The sequence below is a fragment of the Chamaea fasciata genome, unplaced genomic scaffold (assembly GCF_029207755.1).
Source record: "Chamaea fasciata isolate MVZ Bird 193981 ecotype frontalis unplaced genomic scaffold, bChaFas1.0.hap1 SCAF_25, whole genome shotgun sequence".
NCBI lineage: Eukaryota > Metazoa > Chordata > Aves > Passeriformes > Sylviidae > Chamaea > Chamaea fasciata.
Genome location: NW_027094110.1, coordinates 372947 through 393702, shown reverse-complemented (window position 1 = coordinate 393702; position 20756 = coordinate 372947). Strand labels below are relative to the sequence as shown.

The 20756-nt window shown below is 55.8% G+C and overlaps 1 long non-coding RNA gene across 1 annotated transcript; it reads right to left on the bottom strand.

Moving 5' to 3' along the window:
• Positions 1–621: 621 nt before the first annotated feature.
• On the bottom strand, positions 622–20691 carry LOC136301129 (uncharacterized). Its single transcript, XR_010723797.1, has 3 exons — positions 19952–20691; positions 17976–18459; positions 622–961 (listed from the first exon to the last, which is right to left on the bottom strand). It is a non-coding gene; the product is annotated as an uncharacterized lncRNA (long non-coding RNA).
• Positions 20692–20756: the final 65 nt, after the last annotated feature.

Below are 20756 nucleotides of genomic sequence, written 5' to 3'. Positions count from 1 at the left end.
GCTGTGCGCTCTGCTGAGTGAAGGTGGGAGAACGGATGATGCTCTGTACTTGTGTAACTCACCGCTGGGGACAGCCCTGGGTTACACTGGCAGCACTGGGAAGGAGCTTTAGTCAAGATCAGGCACGGAGCATTATAAGATAAAGCACCAGTGTGTGTCAGATTGATTTCTCCACGTTCCCTGAGCCGTCAGCACGGATGCTGGCAGGAGACGTGACAGTGCTCAGAAGGAAGGCACTGAAGGAAGCAGCTTACAGCACCTCACTGCCATCCCCCAGGAACCACTGCTCTAACCTGCCTTCTGCAAAGCCAAAGCCTGTTTAAATCGGAGTTAAACCTCTGCAGGGCTGCCTGCTTTGAGCTGAACCTCCCTGGCAGCAGGAGAGGCAGCGAGGTGGCCGGGCAGTGACAGGGCAATGGCAGGAGGAGAACACAACTCACAGCCGGGGACAAGGACACGGGAGCCGTGCACTGGTGGCCACATTTATGGTGGGGGAAGGAGTTGTGCTGATGCTTTGGGGCAGAAATGGGTATTTATTCATTTTATTTAATTAATAATTAAATGAACTTTATTAATTTCATTAAATTAATAATTTAAAATAATTATTTATTATTTAATGGTTCCTAGCGGCTCTTGGCAAGCCAGGCCACGCTGGAGCCATTGGGAGCCCAGGAGGTTCCCAAGACAAAAGGCCCCAGCCTGTGAAAGGGGTTTTCCTTGCACAGCATCTCCAGGCCGAGGGAAAAACAAACAAGCTCCACTTCTCTTCTTTATTTTTAATTGGCAGAGGAGCAGCAGAGGTGGGGTTACACTCTCCAGAGCCCAACCTGCTCTGTCTTTGCTCACTGCACAGAAACGCTGTTTATGGACTCAGATTCCAACCTTCTCCTCTCTCGAGGCTGTGAAGATGTATTTCCTCTTGTGCCATTTCTCCTTCTGGCAAGCAGGCTCCCAGGTGGGTCTGGAAAATGTCAAAGTGGGAAATAAAGTTGTTCGCTGAAAAAAAAAAAAAAAAAAAAAAAGGAGAGAGAGAAGGAAAAGACAAAAAGGAACAAGCCCCAGAGGGGCAGTGCGAGGTCTGCTGGGAGCCGTCGCCTCAGGTGGGAGTGTGAGGACTCGGACATGGAGCATCATCCCATTCCCCTCTGTACCAGCGCTGCCATGTGCCCAGCTCTGGGCGCCACGGCTGTGCCAGCACGGCTGAGGGCGCTGGATTTGTCACCCCTGGAGAAGGCTAAAAACACAGGGAGAGACAGACAGGAATAAAAATAACCCAACCCTGACCTCCCTGGGCTGTAAAGGACAGCAAGCAGCAGGCAGGCCCTGGGTGGTGCGGAGTCACCCTGGCGATGGGCGCCCTGCACTGCTCCAGCCTGAGGAGCCATCGCCTCGCCCGGGGGGCGCAGCCCTGGCACAGAGGGGACAGTGACACCAGGGGGGGCAGCCCCGGCACAGAGGGGACAGTGACACCGGGGGGGCCAGCCCCGGCACAGAGGGGACAGTGACACCGGCGGGGGCAGCCCCGGCACAGAGGGGACAGTGACACCAGGGGGGGGCAGCCCCGGCACAGAGGGGACAGTGACACCGGGGGGGGGCAGCCCCGGCACAGAGGGGACAGTGACACCAGGGGGGCAGCCCCGGCACAGAGGGGACAGTGACACCAGGGGGGGGGCAGCCCCGGCACAGAGGGGACAGTGACACCAGGGGGGCAGCCCCGGCACAGAGGGGACAGTGACACCAGGGGGGGGGCAGCCCCGGCACAGAGGGGACAGTGACACCAGGGGGGCAGCCTCGGCACAGAGGGGACAGTGACACCGGGGGGGGCAGCCCCGGCACAGAGGGGACAGTGACACCAGGGGGGGCAGCCCCGGCACAGAGGGGACAGTGACACCGGGGGGGGCCAGCCCCGGCACAGAGGGGACAGTGACACCAGGGGGGCAGCCCCGGCACAGAGGGGACAGTGACACCGGGGGGGGCCAGCCCCGGCACAGAGGGGACAGTGACACCAGGGGGGGCAGCCCCGGCACAGAGGGGACAGTGACACCGGGGGGGGCCAGCCCCGGCACAGAGGGGACAGTGACACCGGGGGGCGCAGCCCCGGCACAGAGGGGACAGTGACACCGGGGGGGCAGCCCCGGCACAGAGGGGACAGTGACACCGGGGGGGGCAGCCCCGGCACAGAGGGGACAGTGACACCGGGGGGGCAGCCCCGGCACAGAGGGGACAGTGACACCGTCACCGCGTGGCCAGGCTGCTGGTGCCACTGCCACCTCCACCTGCCCAGCTGCCTGGCCAGAGAGGCTCAACCTGCACGGGCTGGTGAGCGTGAGCCGGGGGAGCCCCGGCCACGGCCGCCCCGGGAGCACCGGGGCTGGGCACAGATGCTGCAGATTAGAGAATGAAAAGCTGGGAGGTTTCTGCTGAGGACATTTTTCCATTTGTGAGGCCATGGGGTGGAGCGGGCGAGCGGGGGGGGGCAGCGCCTGCAGCAACAACAAAAGGCAGAGCAAGGGGGAGGGGAGCACGAGGGAGAGATTTTTGATTCATACTCAAAAATTACCCAAACTTTATTGCCAGAATGTCTACATTTTTATGTGCTTAAGCACAGTGAGTTATGGAAATCTTAGAACAATGGAATGATCTCCTTCATTGCCCTCAATGCGTTCAAAGTCACCACCCCTCCTCACCAAGAGGAATCTCTTTTTCTGTTTTACTGACTTACAAAAATGCCTCTGCTATCAACACCCTCCACGTGCATCTCATAAATACCAGGGTGGGACACTGGGCTATTGGTGGATGTTTTTTATAAACCCATCTCTGCCCCAACCCTCACTCAGGAAAGTTTTTATGGCATTTGGTTGATTTGGCAAATTTTCTGCTAGAACCTGCCTGAACGAGAGGGGCTGTGAATTCCTTGATTCACGTCCAAGCTCAGAGCTTTGTGGCTCCCCTGCCCTTGTCTTTGCTCTGTGGGAGTCCCTTATCTGTCAGTCACGTACTGATCTTATAAATCCTCTGCCTCTCCGTGTGAGAGCCTTGCAGGGTGTGCCTTACACGCTCCATCTGCCAGGTAAGGAGCCGTAGCGCCAGCAATCCAGCTCCAGCACGTGTTTTGCAGCCCCGAACACGCAGCATAAAGTAGGTTTGGGTGGGTTTCAGCATTGCAGAGCAGGCATGGAGCAGACCCATTCGTTTCTGAGCACCCCAGGAGCAGGGAGCGGGTCCGTCCTCGGGCAGCGCACGGCACACTCTGACCCCGGAGCAGGGATGCTGTGCTGCAGGAAAAATCCTGCACAGCAGCTGTGCCTGCGCAGGGAAGTGTAACAGAGTGTGCGCAAGGGCCAGCAGAGAGCACACGCCAGGGTGGTTTCCTTTGCTGCCGAGATAATTCCTCCCCACCCCTCCAGAGCAGCGTCCTCCCTGAGCAAGGCCCGGCCACACAGGCCTGGTCTGATTTACAGCCTGCCAGCTGACGGAGCTGCGGGCAGGGAAAGTGCTGAGGTGGGAGAAAATGAGGACCAGACCGGGAGAGAGGGGCGGGGGTGCCGGGGGGGTTCCAGGGGCCAGAATCGTCCCACCTTGGCCGCGAGCACCGGGCGATGCCTGCGGCCGCCGAGGGAACGGGGAGCACTCGGCCCGAAGGAACTGGGGCAGGGAGGGGAAGCTCCAATGTCTGCACAAACCCTTCTGATTATCCCTCGTCTCCCAGGCTCATCCTGGCCATCCTGCCCCATTCCAGCTCGCCGAGGAGAGGGGAGCTGAGCGAGCCACCGGGAAAGGTCTCCAGCCCTATAAACTGACACCACTGTTTATAATATTCCTAAGTGCCATTGCATGATGATAGCAGCGCTCTGACAGAGGAAATTTACTTTTTTCCTTCTTTTTTAAATAAAGTTAGGAAGTCCCAAGTCCCCCAGAAGATGTTTTGGCCATTATCCTGGGTTTGTTTGTTTTTCTGCTTCCCCTAAGTGACACAGGGAGGGCCGTGTCCTGCTGCTGATGTTCTGGCACTGTCACAGCACCCACAGCACGGTGCTGTGCTCAGCTGGGGCCAGACAATCTGAATCCCTGCTGGTGCCAGGCTGGCAGCCAAAATCCCAGGTCAGAGGCTTTTACCAGCCTCCCCCCAGACAGCCAAAGCCTCTTCCTTCCTTCCTTCCTTCCTTCCTTCCTTCCTTCCTTCCTTCCTTCCTTCCTTCCTTCCTTCCTTCCTTCCTTCCTTCCTTCCTTCCTTCCTTCCTTCCTTCCTTCCTTCCTTCCTTCCTTCCTTCCTTCCTTCCTTCCTTCCTTCCTTCCTTCCTTCCTTCCTTCCTTCCTTCCTTCCTTCCTTCCTTCCTTCCTTCCTTCCTTCCTTCCTTCCTTCCTTCCTTCCTTCCCTCCTTCCCTCCTTCCCTCCTTCCCTCCTTCCCTCCTTCCTTCCTTCCTTCCTTCCTTCCTTCCTTCCTTCCTTCCTTCCTTCCTTCCTTCCTTCCTTCCAGGGCTGCCGACAGTGGGGAAAGGGAAGGGAGCACGGCACGTTGAAGGATGGAAGATGGAGCAGAGAGGTTACAGCAAACTCTCACAGCTCCTTGTCCAAAGCACCCGCAGCTGAACTTCCTGGGAAAGAGGCTTGGATTTGAGGGATGAAAATAAAAAGCTGTTGATCTACTGGATGAAATTTATCAGTGCACATTTCACATCCTCGGGGATGAAATCATTACTTTGTCATTACTATTTGTGTGCAAACACTCCTCCATAGGAGTCAGGCACTTTGCTGAGGGCATTGCAATTTCCTCCAGTCTCCAGTTTGCTTATATTGCGCTAAAACCAAACAAACAATCCCTGAAAAGCAGCAAGAGCTACAGGAATCCTCTAAAAAAAAACAACAACCAAAACAGGAGGGAAATATCAGGGCTTCAGTGCAGGACACAGCAACGATTCTGCGAAGAGCTGAACGCACTGATGGGCACCCGGAGCACACAAGCCTGTGGGTGTCAGCAGGTGTGGCTCTTTCCCATGGTCAGGGATGGGGCTGAACTTCACTGAGGTGTCCTTCCATCAGCTGAGGCACGACAAATCATAGTTATGGAATCTCAGAATATGCTGAGCTGGACGGAACCCACAAGGGCCATCAAGTCCAACCCCTGGCCCTGCACAGCCCAACCCCAAAACAGGAAACAAGGGGAAGGAAGTTTCTAAACACGCTGAAGGTGGTTTAGGGAAAGGGGTTATGAAATGCAATTAAAGTTTCTATAAAGTGTCCTGATCACACTCCTTGGTCACTGTATGATTTTGATCATAAATCATAAATGAGCTGCAGAACTGAAGGGAAGGGAACGGCCACGAGGGCGGTGGATCGGTGTCGAATCAGTGTGGACACAAAAGTGAGTTTGTAACAGTGACCGAGCCATGACTGAGGCACAGTCAGGCACCTCAAAACTTGGAAAAACGAATTGCAAAGCCCATAAACACTGAGTGCAGTACCAGCATCATGAGTCTGGCGTTTGGCTTCTCATTGCTGAGCTGCTGGTCCAGCAGCTCATCAGCCAGAGGTCAAGATCCCCTGTTCCTCTTTTTGATATGCATCATTCTCGTGTTTCCATGTTGCTGGACACAAGAAGGAGGGAAGTCCCTCTGAATTATCCGGCAGGGTGAGACTGTAAATGCTTTCCCAGCTCCTCCCTGGGCCGGGCCACACAGCTGCCCAGGCACCCGCTCAACCTGGCAGGAAAATGGGGCAGGGAAGAAAAAGTGCTGCAGTTTGGGGTTGATAAACAGACCGTGGAAAGGTCCTAAATGTGAGCCCACAGCCGATGTGTCCCCATCCCCATGCCCATGGCCACAGCTCCCAGCCCCTCGTGCTCCACAGGCACGGGCTGACCTGGCAGACATCTCTCCATCCATTAGCAGTTAGTGCAATGGAACTGGCTGACAGTGGGCTCAGAGCCTGCCAAAATCCAACATGAGGGCTGCAGATGTCCCTGGGACCGGCAAACCCTGCTGGAAGATCCCTGTGGAATGAAAGGTTACCCTCAATTTGCTTCAGATGCTGCTCACACCACCCGACAGGCACCACTGGAGGAGGGGCCTCCACCGGAGAGAAAAGATAAATCCAGCTCTGCCTCCTGACTGTTACTGTCTCCTCTGGTTCAAATTAAGTGACTCGGGTCATTTTTTATATGTTGCCATTTGTCTTTTACCTGAGGGCATTGCAGGGAGGAAAGAAGAAAAGGTGAATCCAGCACGAAAGCGTGGAGGGAGCAGAGTCTTTAGTAGACAATTAAGTGAACTGACATGGGGCTCTCCCTAGAACATCACACTGCAGATGAAATGCAGGCAGGCACAGGTAATTCCGTGCCCGTGGCTGCAGCGATGGATCAGCACCAGTGGCCGTGGCTGCGGGGCAGCCGCCAGCCCTGACCCCAGGGGTGTCACAGAGACAGCCCAGCTCCCTCCAGCACTGCCAGCCCCCCTCAGCACCCCCCAGTTTGATCTCAGGAGTGAAGCTGATGGAAAGATCCAGCCCAGCAACCAGACAGGCACAGGGTGACACCAGTGCCACCACCAAAGGCCACCAAGAAATTGTTCCAGGTGACTGAAATGCAACGGAGGAAACAACGTCTTCTCACAGCATCTGCTCCGTGTTTCCACAGCCAGCGCCGAGGGGCTGCGTGTGCTGGGGCTGGAAACTGCATCGACTGTTCAGCAAGCAGTTAAAGATACTGGGTGTTGGATCAACTGCTGGATTAGAGGCAAATGAACTGCAGGAAGCCTCAGGCGAGTGAATGCCAGCACCCTGGGCTGTGGGGAGCCCCGGCAGGTGGACCTCGCTTCTTTCTGGTGCTCAAATCAGCCTGGCCCCCCCGCATGGAGAAACTGCTTGGCTGAGGGGCCAAAAAGGGGATCCAGCGCTTGCAGCAGCCTGATACACCACAAAAACCCACCCGCTGTCTGCCCTTCCCAAGCGTTTCATAGAAACAGAGAATCATTAAGGCTGGAAAAGACCTCTGGGACCATGGGCTCCAACCATAGTGTGCCTGTAGAGATAAGAATCCTTGGATTAGTCTCAAGGTCCACTTCCAGAAGTCAGGAGAGGCCGGGAAAGAGGCTGGGAGCCCACACAGGATGTCCACGGCTGGGGCTGAGGATGCTCCGCAGCCCTGCTGCTCCTCGGGGTCACATCCCTCTGCCCAGGGAATCAGCTGGCACGGGAAGCAATCCCTGTGGGATTGCTGGTGTTTGTCCTTCCTCCCAAAGCCAGCCCCAGCCCAGGACACGGCCCAGGAGATTTATTCCTTCTGACAGGCTCCACACACGCTGCTGTTTTTATTCATTGCTCTTGACATATCTTCTGCCACACTGGGCAAACTTTGGGGCCGGCCCAGAGCCAGTGCTGGGGGAGTAAGATGTGAGCTATATTCAGATGGTTTGTAAAATTAATATCCCCAAGGCACCCTGATGTTTGCCAAGGTGAATTCTGTGTCCGTTCTGGATGATTTCAGTACCCAGTGACCCCCTGCATAATTTTCCTTCTCTTTCAAAGCAGGGAGATTTCCACTTCCAGCCCAGCTGGGCATCCCACAGCCCCTTGCAGCACCAAGGCCCTTGCCAGCGTTGTGTGGGGAGGGAAACCCTGCTTCCAGCACCTGAAAACCCATCCAAGCTCCCAAATCACCTGCACTGCCTTCCTGCAAGTGCAGCAGGGCAGCCGAGCTCCCCACAGAGCCCCACGGTGCCACAGCCCTGGGAATGCCCTGGCACAGGGAGAAAAAGAATTACCGTGCCCTGAGTGTTCCATGCTAAAACCAAACCAAAACAACCGATTCAGTGGCAGTATAGAATGAAACCGAGACCTAAAGCCTGTGATCTCTGCTGCCTTTATCAGAGCACAAGCAGCTCTATCCCAAAGCAGTCTCTTCTCAGTGTATTTGGTGATTTAATAATTTTAAAAAAAAAAAGGAGATTTTCTCTTTGTCAAAAGCAGATGCATCTCATGTTTCCACTGAAAGAAAATGTAAGCTTTAGAAAACAACAGTTTGATGAAAATCTGCTACTCCTGCCTTGTTTGGAGCACTCAGGGAGAGTTCCACACCCGGCACTCGACCTGGCTGACCACAAACCACACGCCCGCCTTGGGTCAGGCTCCTTTTTTCCAGCACTCTGATTATTTTTTCTCCTGGGGATAGGGCTGGGAAGGACTCAGCCTCAAGCTCAAGACAAATCCTGCCCTTTCAGTAAAGTGTAATAAACTTCTTCCCCCGACACATAGGAAAATGTTTTAAGGCAAGACTTTATAGAGAGCATCAATCACTCTGGAGGTGATGGAATTGCTGCAGAATTATAAGCAAGTCTGAAGTGTCTACAGAGGACTCTAAACACTGTCTTCTATTTATTCTCTGTGTCCTTTGTAAATGTAAACTTCTATGGAGTTCAGAGGCCCTTCCGTCTCCACGGCCTGTCAATCCAGCACCTTTCACCACCGCTAAAATCACAATTAAAAAAAAGGGGGATTACAAAAACAAACACAGAGCTCTCGCGCGCAGTGACGGCTGCGGACTGTTGTGGGAGCAGCGCTGGGATCCTGCCCCGTGTCCTCCCCTTCCCACCACTGGAGAGCAGGAATCGAGCCCTGGAGCCTCCTCCTGCCAGTGACCGTCTGCGGCAGCGGGCAAGGGAACAGCAACAGGGAGGAGGGAGCAGAGCTCAGGGCTGGCCACAGCTCCCACTCCTGGGTGCTCATCTGCAAACCCATCCCCACCGCTCAGGGGAGCGGGAGAGGGAGAGAAATGCCCAGGACTAAATCCTGGGGATGGAGACCCAGCTGGAGGCAGGGCGCGTTTTGCCTTTGCTGTGCACGGGCGGGTTTTTATCTCCCCGGACACCACCAGCGAGGAAGGGTTACAGTGCCCTCCCGCATAAACACCCGGCAGGGCTCGGAAGGGCCCTGAGGAGATCATGCAGAGGACAGGGCACTGACAGCAGGATGGAGCCGGGTGTGGGAGAGCCATCCCAGCTGGAATGCCGCTCGGGGGAGCAAGTGGGAACGAACCTTTTCTTCCACAGAACGGAAAAAGAGATAAAAGCTCTATAAAGTTAGAAGATAATCTATATTAAAAACTTCTCTTTGACAAAATAACTGAAAAAATTACTTTATACAGTGAAATATTCCACAGCTGCTCCAGGGGGCAAAACTCTCTTTTGAAAAATACCTTTCATGAGAGACTTCCTCTAACCCTGGAGCATCCTGACCCCAGCACAGAGAGACTGCAGGGGACACAGAGGCTGCAGGGGGACAAGTGGCAGTGTTTTGTCCCTGCCCATGAAAGGTCAGGAAATAAACAACTGGGAGCCTTTTGGGTATTTGCATTAGCGGAGGTTTTGGTAGGTACAAACAGCTCTACACAAAACTGCACATCCACGAGCATCACTTTAACATCAAGTTAAAGAGGGAAATTCCTGGAAGTGTCAATCCATGACCCACCTTGCCTGTGCCTGGGGGGCAGCCCTCGCTCCCACTCCTGTCACCCTCCTGGGGTCTTGCTTTACCTGTCCATGGGGCACTGGTTCTTGCCAGCGTCTCTAGTCCTCTGAAAAGCCCTTTGCCTCAAAACTCAAAACAAAAGGCAATTATTCCAGCAGAAAAGCAGCATTTTGTAACACCCTCACTAAGTCATGCTGACAGGCCAGAGTTCAGACAGGTGACACGAGGCACGAGCGTGGAGAGCTCCCCACGCACCTCATGATGCTCACTCACTGTGGTCCCCCCTTCCCTGCAAGGATGGGGTCCCCCAATTCCCTGCAAGGCTGGGGTCCCCCACATCTCCCCTGCAAGGCTGGGTTCCCCCACATCTCCCCTGCGAGGCTGGGGTCCCCCAATTCCCTGCAAGGCTGGGTTCCCCCACATCTCCCCTGCGAGGCTGGGGTCCCCCAATTCCCTGCAAGGCTGGGTTCCCCCACATCTCCCCTGCGAGGCTGGGGTCCCCCAATTCCCTGCAAGGCTGGGTTCCCCCACATCTCCCCTGCGAGGCTGGGGTCCCCCAATTCCCTGCAAGGCTGGGTTCCCCCACATCTCCCCTGCGAGGCTGGGGTCTCAGAGCTGTGACCCGGCGCATCTCCCGCAGGTGCGCGTCCCCCTGGCGCGGTGACCAGCCGGTTCGGTGGCCAGCCCGGTGGGTGACCAGCCCGGTCGCCAGCCAGCCGGGCCGGTAGCCAGCAGGTAGCGCTGCGGGTCCGTCCCTGGCCCCGCCGGCTCCGCCGCGTCCCTGCGACCGCCCTCTGGGGTCCGTCTGTCCGTCCCAACCCTCCACTAGTGACAGCGAGCGTGGGGACCCGTCCAGCACGGCCGCTGGACACCGAGCGGGCGGTGCCGTGCGCTCCACCCCGCGCTGGCAGCCGCTGTCTGCCGGGATCCCCCGTGCGGGACACATCCATCGGGATTCCCAATTAGGGACCCGTGTCAGGATCCCCCGTGCGGGACACATCCATCGGAATTCCCAATTAGGGACCCGTGTCAGGATCTCCAGTGCGGGACCATCCATCGGGATTCCCAATTAGGGACCCGTGTCAGGATCTCCAGTGCGGGACCATCCATCGGGATTCCCAATTAGGGACCCGTGTCAGGATCTCCAGTGCGGGACCATCCATCGGGATTCCCAGTTAGGGACCCCTGTCAGGATCTCCAGTGCGGGACCATCCATCGGGATTCCCAATTAGGGACCCGTGTCAGGATCTCCAGTGCGGGACCATCCATCGGGATTCCTGGCGAGGAGCGCTGCTGCTGCCGGATCTGTGCGGACAGGGAAGGGAAGGGAACACGGTCGCATTTGCAACAGGTCTTTTTCATGCTCCAGAATGTTCAAACATTCCAGCGGCCGCGGCATTCCGCTGCCTCCTGGCTGCACTGCGAACAGCTGATCCCTGTAGGATCGCACCCGCAGCCTTTCCCAGGGCTGACCTGGAGCATCCCTGTCTCCCCAGCCCGCCCCGTGGCCTCCCGCCCTGTCTTCAGCTGGTTTGTTTGCACTGAAGGGTTGCTGTAGCAGAAGTGCAATTCCAGCAAAAGCTGGCAGGGAACCCAGGGACCAAGTTCGGAGTAAATTCTGATAATGCTGTGTTTACATCAGGAATTTCTTTTGGCAGATTAATCACATGAATGAAGTAACAGATGGGAACTCGCTGGAGACACTGTAACAGGAATTCCAGGGCAGGGCCAGGCTGGCAGCTCACCCCTGGAAGCGCCACTACCGGGACCACCTCTGCAGGGAGGCAGGGATGAGGGCAGACAGGGATCAGGGCTGCAGAAAAGCAGCACCCAGAGGGGAACTCTCCCCCAGGAGCCAGTCGAGAGCAGCCAGGACAGCAGCTCTTCCCCTGGCACACGCCAGCCTGTCCTTCCAAGGCTCCAAGAAATGACGGGAATCACGGTACCATTGCAGGAAAGGTCTCATGCTCCTGCTGCCAGCCTCACCCTCACCACCCGCTGGTTTTACCAGCCCTGGACTCAGCGTCGGAGTTTCAGAGTACGCCAGGTCAGAATTCCCCAGGGAGCAGGGACCAGCCCGGGCACAGCCACGGGGCCCTGGCGTGTCAGTCAGCGCAGGACGGATACAGCCACCGCCACGGCTGCGCTTTACTTCCCAGTGGCTGGGATGCCAAACTTCTCCCAGACTGGGGAATTGCTCCCAGTGCCAGCTACTCAGGAAAATGCCACGTGCCTGTTTAAACAGCCATTTGCCCATACGCTGTGCCTGTGTGCCTGCCCCGAGGAGTGACAGGCTGGGACAGGGCAGGGGACAGGGCAGATGTGCTGGGAGCCCACAGGAGTACGGAGCAGAGTGTTGGGAGCCCTTCACTGGCCACATAAGGCTGTTCGTGAGAGGCCGTGGTCTTCCTACTACTCGCTCCTTCATTCAGAATTCTGTAGCCAGGTCTGGGGGCACACGAGGCTTCCTGCTCTGGGGCCGAACGAGCCGCTCTCCCCTGGGGCTGCAGAGGGGAACACACGGGACCCTGTAGCTGGGAGCGTACAAAACCCAGGGCTGCATTAGTCACCAGCTCCCTCATGTTCCTGCCACTGCTGGGGGACACGACCCTGGCAGCAGCAGCCGACAATTGCTTGTGTTTCTGTCAGCTGCAATGAACAACCCTGTTCAACGCCACAAGGGGAGAGGGGGCCTGGAAACCCCATCCAACAATAACAAGTTTCAAGCATGACATCCTGGCCAGCCCCACGGCTCCATCTCTCCCCCGGTTTGCCAGGCAGCGCTGTCGGGAAGCAGGCTCTGAGGGCCGGGATGACCCAGCACCAGCAGAGCTCTGTCCCCCTGCCTGCTGTCCCAGCACCCGCCTGCTGCAGTCCCGGCCCGCCGGGCCCGTGAGTCACGCGCCATTAACATTCTCCCAGTGACATCTCCAAAATACTTCAGGGATAAATTGGTTGCTGGCTGATTTGAAAAGCATTTAGGCAAAATTATTAGGAGGAAGGTTGGTGGGGAGCCAAGAGCTGGACCCCGAGGGAGGCTGCATGCTTGTGGGTCACTTGGATGCTCATCCCCTGGCCTTGGGGAGCTCAGCCGGGACCCCACAGGTTGACAGCACCACGCGCCAGCCAGTAAACACGGTATAACTCACCCTCATCAAGGGCTTAAGTGCCCTGGCGCTGTTGGATAAACAGGACCACGCTGGATGCACACAGCAACCTGGCAGAGCCCTGGAGGCATCTCAGCATCTCCACAGGACCCCTGTGACTGCCAGTGGCACCAGAAGGGACCCGGAGCCCAGTGCCCGCTGCCATCCCATTGCCTGCCCACAGCCCTGCGTCATGGGCAGCTGTTGGGACGCGGGATTCTGACAGTCAAAGGAGAATTGGTCATCAAAACTGCCAGGCAAGAAAGCAAAAAGGCCTCTCCATGTTTTGCACAGCCACAACTCCACATCCCCCTGCTCTGCCCACAGACCAAAGCAGTGGCCAAGGGCGCCCATCAGTCTCCTCCTGCCCGCCCTGCCTGGAGGTGATGTGGAGTTCTAGGCTGTTCGAGGGCTGGAAAACCTGAGATAGGAAGAGAAATGTCGCCCCAAATTTATTGTATTTACTTTCTCCAGTGTTTTCAGAATTTTTTAGTCTTCAATAGTTTATATTATACACATTTATCAGCTTCCCTTCAGGCTTTTAACCCCAGATTCACTGTCTCGGGTTGTACTGGAAAGTGATGAAATGGGCATTCCTGGAGCATCTGCTGAAGGGGAGAGCAAATTTAATCAAATGGCCAAAGTGAACCCAGTGCAAGGCTGCTGCAGAGGGAAACCTACAGCATCCCTGGCACTGTGGACTTCCCATGGATCTCCACATCCCCACAATTGCCAGAAGCACGCACCCACCCATTTTGTTACCAGCTCTGTCCACATATCTCTTACTCATCAGCGCTGGATTTGTCTTATTTTTTCAGTGGAGAAATGGGCAAACCCACACGTTATAAAAAAAAAATAAATATTTGCAACTAAAATGGCCTTTTCTGTAGCAATGTTATTTTTAAAGGGCATTTTCCACCCTCCAAGAAAGCCAAGGCAGCCAGCAGTGACACCAACCCATCAGATTATGTCCTGCCTGCAAGACCCAGCCACGGCAGGAGGGCAATAGTCCTCGAAATAAGGGGAAGTCACACAAATGAAGGGAGGACGTGAGCAAAAATGGCATTTAAATCCTGGCAAATGTATAGATAATGAGTAAATTAACTCCCTGGCTGTGATCTATTGAGCAGCACAGCCCCAGCGGCGGACAATGGGATCAAAGGCGGAATTTCCCCATGCTCCGGCCGGGGTGCCGGGCTGCGTGCCCGCCGTGCCCGGGGCCCTAAAGCTGCTCGGCAGAGTTCAAAGGAGCCCACACAGCCTGGCGCAGCTCCCCGGGGTGGGACACAATCCCCAGGTTTTCGGAGGCTCCTTTCCCGAAGGGAGGCGAGCGGGGCTGGCAGCGGGGCAGAGACACCCGCGGTGACCCCCGCGGGGGGAGAACGCGGCTCCCGCTGGCAGGATTAGCCCTACAGCAGGACCGCTGAATCAGACGCTCAGCCCTTAACAGGATTACGCTGCCGGGAGCTCCAATGAAAATACAGACACCGTGCCCAGGGGCAGGCCCCCGCGGGCGAGCCTCCAGGGGGTTATAAAGTCGTGATGAAGCGCGGGGCCGAGCTCCTCATGGACGCACAGCGGTGGGCTCAGTTTTCTGCCAGCCACAGGGGGTTTGCACAGGCAGACACGGACAGGAGGGAGCAGTCTTAAACTGAAAGGGCGTGATTTAGATTACATGTTAGGAAGAAATTATTTATGCAAAAATGCCCTGGCGAATGTTTCCCAGAGAAAATGTGGATGCCCCATCCCTGGAAGTGTGCCAGGCCCAGCTGGACGGGGCTTAGAGCAAACCGCTCTAGTGGAAGGTGTCCCTGCCCACAGCAGGGCTTGGAGGTAGGTGAGCTGTAAGTTCCCTTCCAGCAGAAATCATTTGGAGATTTCTGTGATTCAGGCTCCTCAGTGCTCAAGCTGCCCTCGGAGCATCTCAGCAGACAGGAGCAGGAGGCTGCAGCCCCCGGAACGGCCGGAGCTAATCCAGCATCCCGTGTCAGCACGGGCTGCTGCCGCCTTCACCACAACACCCAGACCTGCTGAAACCTCGGCGAGCCCGGCCGAGTGTCCTCCTGGCAGCGGGGACGGCGTGTGGCACTGCTGGAGGAGCTGGGAGCCCAGCCCAGCATCGCCAGGGGTGAGCTGGAGCCCACTGGGAGCACAGGGGCTGGTCCTTGGGGCACACACCCTGCGGGGCACTGGGCAGGGGAGGGGTGCCCATCACGACAGGCGCCACAGCGGACGGGCAGGAGAGGAGCTGGAGAGTCTTCTCCACTGCCGGGGTCGGGGGCCCCGCTGCCACGTGGGGGTCCTCCAATATTCATTACTAACTCTGGATCAAACCTTCCATTTCCATGGAAACACAAACCTTTAGGTGTCCAACCTCAGGGTCTTTGCATTCCTCCAGAGAGGCTGGACGCCTCTCAAGCCACGCTCCTCACCCACCAGGATTAGCTGAATAACCAGGTCAAAAGCAGCGCCTGAATTCAGCTCAGCAAGAGGCCGCTCTCATTACATCTCTATTTCCTTGAAAGTGCATTTGCACCAGACCAGACGTTTTTAAGGTACGGGGAAGCACCAAGCTAAACAGAGAAGTACATTTTTCCAGGTTAACAATGATTTTCACCTGCTCCAGCCTGGAATCACCACAATAGCTCTTGACAGCAGCACGCGGGTTATCAGAGCAAAGGCTGAAAGCACAGCTTGCTGCCCTGACTCCTTGTTGGATTTCTGAGAGGCTGGCAACTGAAAAGCTGATCCAATTTATCCACAGTTCATTATCCAACATAGCATGACATTGGGACACTCGCAGACATAATCCAGCTTCCTCCTGCCTTGCAAGATGTATTGACCAAAGGCAAGAAAACAGAGCATTAATAGCTCTCCGCTGTGCAGCTGAATCTGGGCAGCAGCAATGAGATTCTTTGGGCTATTTCTATCCAATCTCACACAAGAGTAAATCAGAAGCTTCTACAGACTTTCATTAAATTTCTCCCCATTAATACCAACATAGCAGAGAACAGCATTTGTCCTTTTTTTTACGTTTTTCTGATATTTTAAAAAATGCTAAAACTCTTCAGCTTCTAGCTGAGCTTAAGATAAAAGTTAACCTCTGAACCACAGCAGTATCTTTCATGTAAGGCACAATACAGAGAGGGCTTTTTACAGCAGGTTTCACTCACTAATGTGTATTTCAGGCTGTATTTTCCCCCATCCTCACCTGACTCTGGGAGCCGGGGTACAAGGAACCACTAAACTTCACAAGCAATTTCTGAGGGTGGCAAGAGGCACCAAGAGTGCCCATGGAATGAGACTGGCCAGGACTGAGCGTGAACCTTGCTCCGTTCCTGGAATTCTTCTGAGCCAGCCTGGACATGCCGCGGAGCGCCCTGTTCCAGGGGAAAGTGTCCCTGCCCATGGCAGGGGGTCAGAACAAGCTGATCTTTAGGGTCCCTTCCACCCCAACCGTCCTGTGAGTCTCTGATCAATAAGGGGAGAAAGAGGCCCTGTTCTCTACCCCTGACCACCTGAGCCACACCTGAGACATCACATTTTCTGCCTCCCCAGGGTGACCAGCCCCGGCTGCTGCCCTGGCAGATGCCCCACGGCAGCGTGAGGGCTTTGTAACAACCTGTTATCTGATCTGAGCTCTCTGGCCTTTCCTCTCCGGCAGACAGCCCTTCAAACCCATTCAGGGATGATGAGTCACTGAAGAAGCACTTAAAATCCATCCTGGATGATAAGGTTAGAGCTATGTGTGGTGCATTTCCTGCCCTAGTTTGGAGTTATGCTTGGGCTCTCCACACTTCCTCCCTTATTCCTCTTTCTTTCTCCTTCCAAACTCCCCACCATGCTAAGCTGCAAAACCTCCAGCAGTTCAGTGGAGATTCGTCAGGACTGGCTTCAATAGGGAGCAGGCAGCGAGGATGGATCAGGTTTGGGAAGGCACAGCACCACCTGCTTCAAAGGGCAGAAAACAACCTGTGGGAGCTTTGATCAAGAAAGCTGCTGCAAGGATGCCACCAGCCCAGGAGCAGCTCCTCGCTTGGCTGAGCAAAGCAAGCAACCTCAACCCCTCCTTGTACGGCTCCTTTGGACCTTTCACCATCCTCGTGTCCCTCATCCGGACATTCTCTAACAGCTTTATAACTTGCTTACACTGTGGTGCTCAAAGGGGCATCCAGGACTTGAGGTGAGGCTGCGTAAGGGCAGTGGGTCCCCTTTGCCCAGGTGGGTCCCCTCCACCCAGGAGAAGGTGACCCCTGTGTCCAGGAGCTGAGCTTGGGTCCATGACAACAGCAGTAAGTCCTCATCACTGTCAGGCACCCACCTGGCCCCCACCCGTGGCTCACAGCGTCCCCCTCGCTCTCAGCAGCGCAGGATAAGAAATTTGCCTCACGTGAGTGAGGTGATTATTCCTAACGCTCAGGCACTGATCATGTTCCTGAGGAAAAGGAAACATAAATCCCCCCCTGCTCTGACAGCAACAACCCGCATCCCCAGATAGGGGAGAGCTAATTAAACCTGGTCATTCCAGCCAGAGCCCAGCCAGCGTGTTTGGACAAGCTCTGCGGTCAAAGCATGTGCAGAGTTTGGCCCTATTTCCCCGTTTTCATTAATCACAGGGAAAATTCTCCACTTAGAAATAATGCTAGAGATATACCTGATAGGGCTTTTTTTTTTTTCTCCCTTGGCCACTTCCCACTTGGCAACACGGATGAAGTTTTGCCTTTGCAAAACATTTTGAAACCTGTTTCTGTTCCAATTCAGAATCACCCACCCCAAACCTTTCCAGGTTATCTGTAAAATAAAACCTAGAGAAATGGATGCCTTGAAATGTTTCAAACTGATAAACTCAAAATATATTATCTTAACCGTAATTTTGGTTTGTGTTATACAGCAGAGTGAAAATGTTAAAAACCACAGAACAAATAGCCCTTGCAAATGGGAAATGTTGTTTGGAAATTGAAGAAATAGAATGTTTTTGCTCTGGGGACCACCTTCCCTTTCCTCCAAAGCTTGACAGAGTTTCACAAAACATTTCAAGTTTGATGTGCTGTGTTTTGGGGGGATCTGGGCTGTTTCTGCTGGGGAGGGTGAGGAGAAACTCCAGGAGCAGAGAAAACAGCTGGAATCCAGACAAGGTGCACCGGTGCCACAGTGGGACCAGGCCCTCCAGCTGGGCTCCAGTGGTGGTTTAGGTCAATTGTGATGCTCCTGAGCCCCATTCCAGCTGCTCCAGTGGGGTCCAGAGGAGGCAGAGGTGTGCACGGGAAGGCAGCTGCTCCAGGGGTGAGGAACAGGCAGCCCGCGCTGCTCCACTCCTGTAAAAACCCACCTCAAACCCTTCCCCGGTTATAAATAAAGCAGCCACTGACCTCGGAGATTAATCAGTGGGCCGGTGTCTCTGCGTGATGTCACGCCGTGTTTTTCCACAGGCCTGTCAAGGCTCAGCCCGGTGCGATGTGCCGCTGACAGCCGCGGCTCGCCAGACGCTCCGGGCCGGCCCCGGCGGGACCGGCCCGCCAGGATTTATGGCCGCTCCCTCCCGGCTCTCCCGCACACACAATACACAGATGCCTCTGCAGGATGATGGAAACCGGGGCTGCTCGGCGCACTCTGGGTATTTTTAGGTGTTATTGCACCATTCCTGGCCTTCCGTGACTCCTGTGACTAACGCAGCTGGATTTGCGGCCATCCATCTGAACCTGGGGCTCGGGCACACGGAGCTGCTCCAAACCTGTCGGGCTGTGGGCAAGGAAGGGAGGGATGGAGCCAGGCCCAAGCTGATGCCACAGAATGGGATGGATCTCGTGATGGGAAACCAGTTCTCTCCAGTGCACCACACCTGGCAAAGGTGTCCTGGAAGGCACAAAAACCAGGTCTGACATCAGGGTTTTAATTTCACTATTTGACCTTCGCTCCTGATTGCAGCTGAACCTGATCCCCTTGCCATGTTTGCCAGGCAGGAGCTGCTCAGCCCCAGCCAGGCACCGGTGGGCACACGTGGGAGGGGAGGATGTCCCTGCACTGTCTGTGCCCAAATAGCAACGGAGGCCAAAGGGTTAAACCGACCACATGGCTGCAAGGCAAGGCACTGCATGTCCACACAGCAATTCATCAATTAATCCGAGAAGGAACAAAGCAATTAACACTGGAAGCGGGGGATAGACTAACCAAGCACACGCTGTCACTCTGCTAACAGGGCTGCCCTGTGCCTGTTTGTTTGGCTTCTGTTCCTATGGAGGTGGGTCACATCGAAGGGTCAATTCATTGCTCTGGTTATTTGTATCCATCCAAAATTCTTAACACCTCAGAGCCCCGGGAGATAGCCAGGGGCTAACTGGGGACTGCTCAGCCTTTGGAAGCTGTGCTCTTTCGGGGGATAAAAGACCTTCCTACCACAGCCAGGTGCTGGGGTCGCTAGGACTCAACGCCAGCCACATGCCCACCTTTGCTGGGCCAGGTGCTGTTTGCAGAGGGCCCTGGGCGCCCATGGCGCTCATGCCCTAGTGTTGTCCCGCAGCAAGGTTCAGAGGAAGCCCTTACCTGCCCCAGAGAGGAACCGCTGCCCTGTCTCCAGACAGCTGGGACTGCTCCTGAGCGTCCTCCTTGGCACAGTCTGGGGGCCTGGGGGTCCAGGGCCAGCTCTGCCAGCAGCAGACGCCCCAGCATGGAGCAGGACTGCCTGTCTCCAGCCCACCTCTCTCCCGGGGCTCCACTGGTGCCACTGAAGTGGGCAGTGACAACGTCCAGCTGTGTCCCCTGCTGTGCTGTGGCTGGAAATGATGGAGGCTGCAGCACACAGCCCCTCACAGTCCCTTCTCCACAAGTCCAGGAGTTGGCTGAGCTGCATTATCAACCCCAGAATAAGTTCCCAATAAATATGCCTATAATTAGTCTTTGTTCCCTCAGAGAAAGGGATTCCCACGAGGTGAGCCAGCCTGGCACTGAGGGTTATCCCAGGACAGTGGTTTTTCCCCTTGGGTTCCAGGGGCTGTGGTTACGCAAGGCTCCGAGTTATTCCTGGGGCTGCCACGTGAGAGGTGAGCTCCCTGGCAGTGCCCAGCACGGCAGCAACGCCTCGGCCACCTCCTGTCAGCCCGCAGCACCTGTGCCTGCACAGTCAGAGCCGGAATCCGGCGCCGCTGGAGAGGGCAGGGCACACACTGCCTTCCTCTCCGTGCAAAGGTGGGGAGATTCCTGCAGAGCAGGGGGGGCTCTGGTGCCCACCCACGGCTGGCAAACCCTGTCTGATGGCCCCCCGAGCACCCTGCAGGCCGGATGCCTCCCGTGGAGCAGCTCTTTGGGGCAGGGAACGCTACAGACCAGACTTGCCCATGCAATTACTCACCCTGTTCTCCTCCTTAGGCGTGACACTGGCCATGGACGGCTCCTCTGCCCCTCGCCACAGCTCTGCGTGTGACACCAGCCCTGCAGCAGCTGCCCCGGCTTCCAGGCATGACCAGTCACCACCTTCAGCACCCAGAGTAAGTCTGTGGAATGACCGACCTGCTAAGAAAATAGAGAGCCCGCTCCTTTGAAGTTAATGAATTGTGAAAGCCTTTGAAAGCAGAGCCTTGTTTATTTACTCACCACAGCTCCTGTGGACGAAGCACCCAGACACCCTGAGCGCTGCTAATTTGAATGGAAGATCAAACATGAGGCTCTGCCCAGCTGGAGGAGTGAGAGCTGCCCTGGCCTCTTCACTGCCCAGCGCAGGGAGAGCCTCGTACAAACCCAGGGCAGTCCATGGATTTTATGAAGGGAGTTGATGGATGGGTTTTATGGAGAGGAGCATAAAATAAGCCACCAGGCTGACAGAGAAATTCGGTATGCTGGGTGCAAAGCTCTGACATCCAGCCTGAACATTTCACTCCAACACCAAAATTCAGCTGTGGTCCCTCCTGCAGACACCCATCACCCTCCCCTCGCAGGCCTGGCACTGCTGCCTGCACTGCTGCCTCTTGCTCCCATCCTGAGCTCCATCCCCAGCCAGAGGTCTCCTGCCCAGCACCACATCCCAGCCAAGACCTGCACATTCACATGAACACCGTGCCTGCCACCTCCTCCCTTTCCCTCCCCACGAGAGCAGGATGCAGAGTACTCAGGCTCCTCTCTTTGTGTAACAACAGCCCAGGAACAGAGAAAAGCCCACA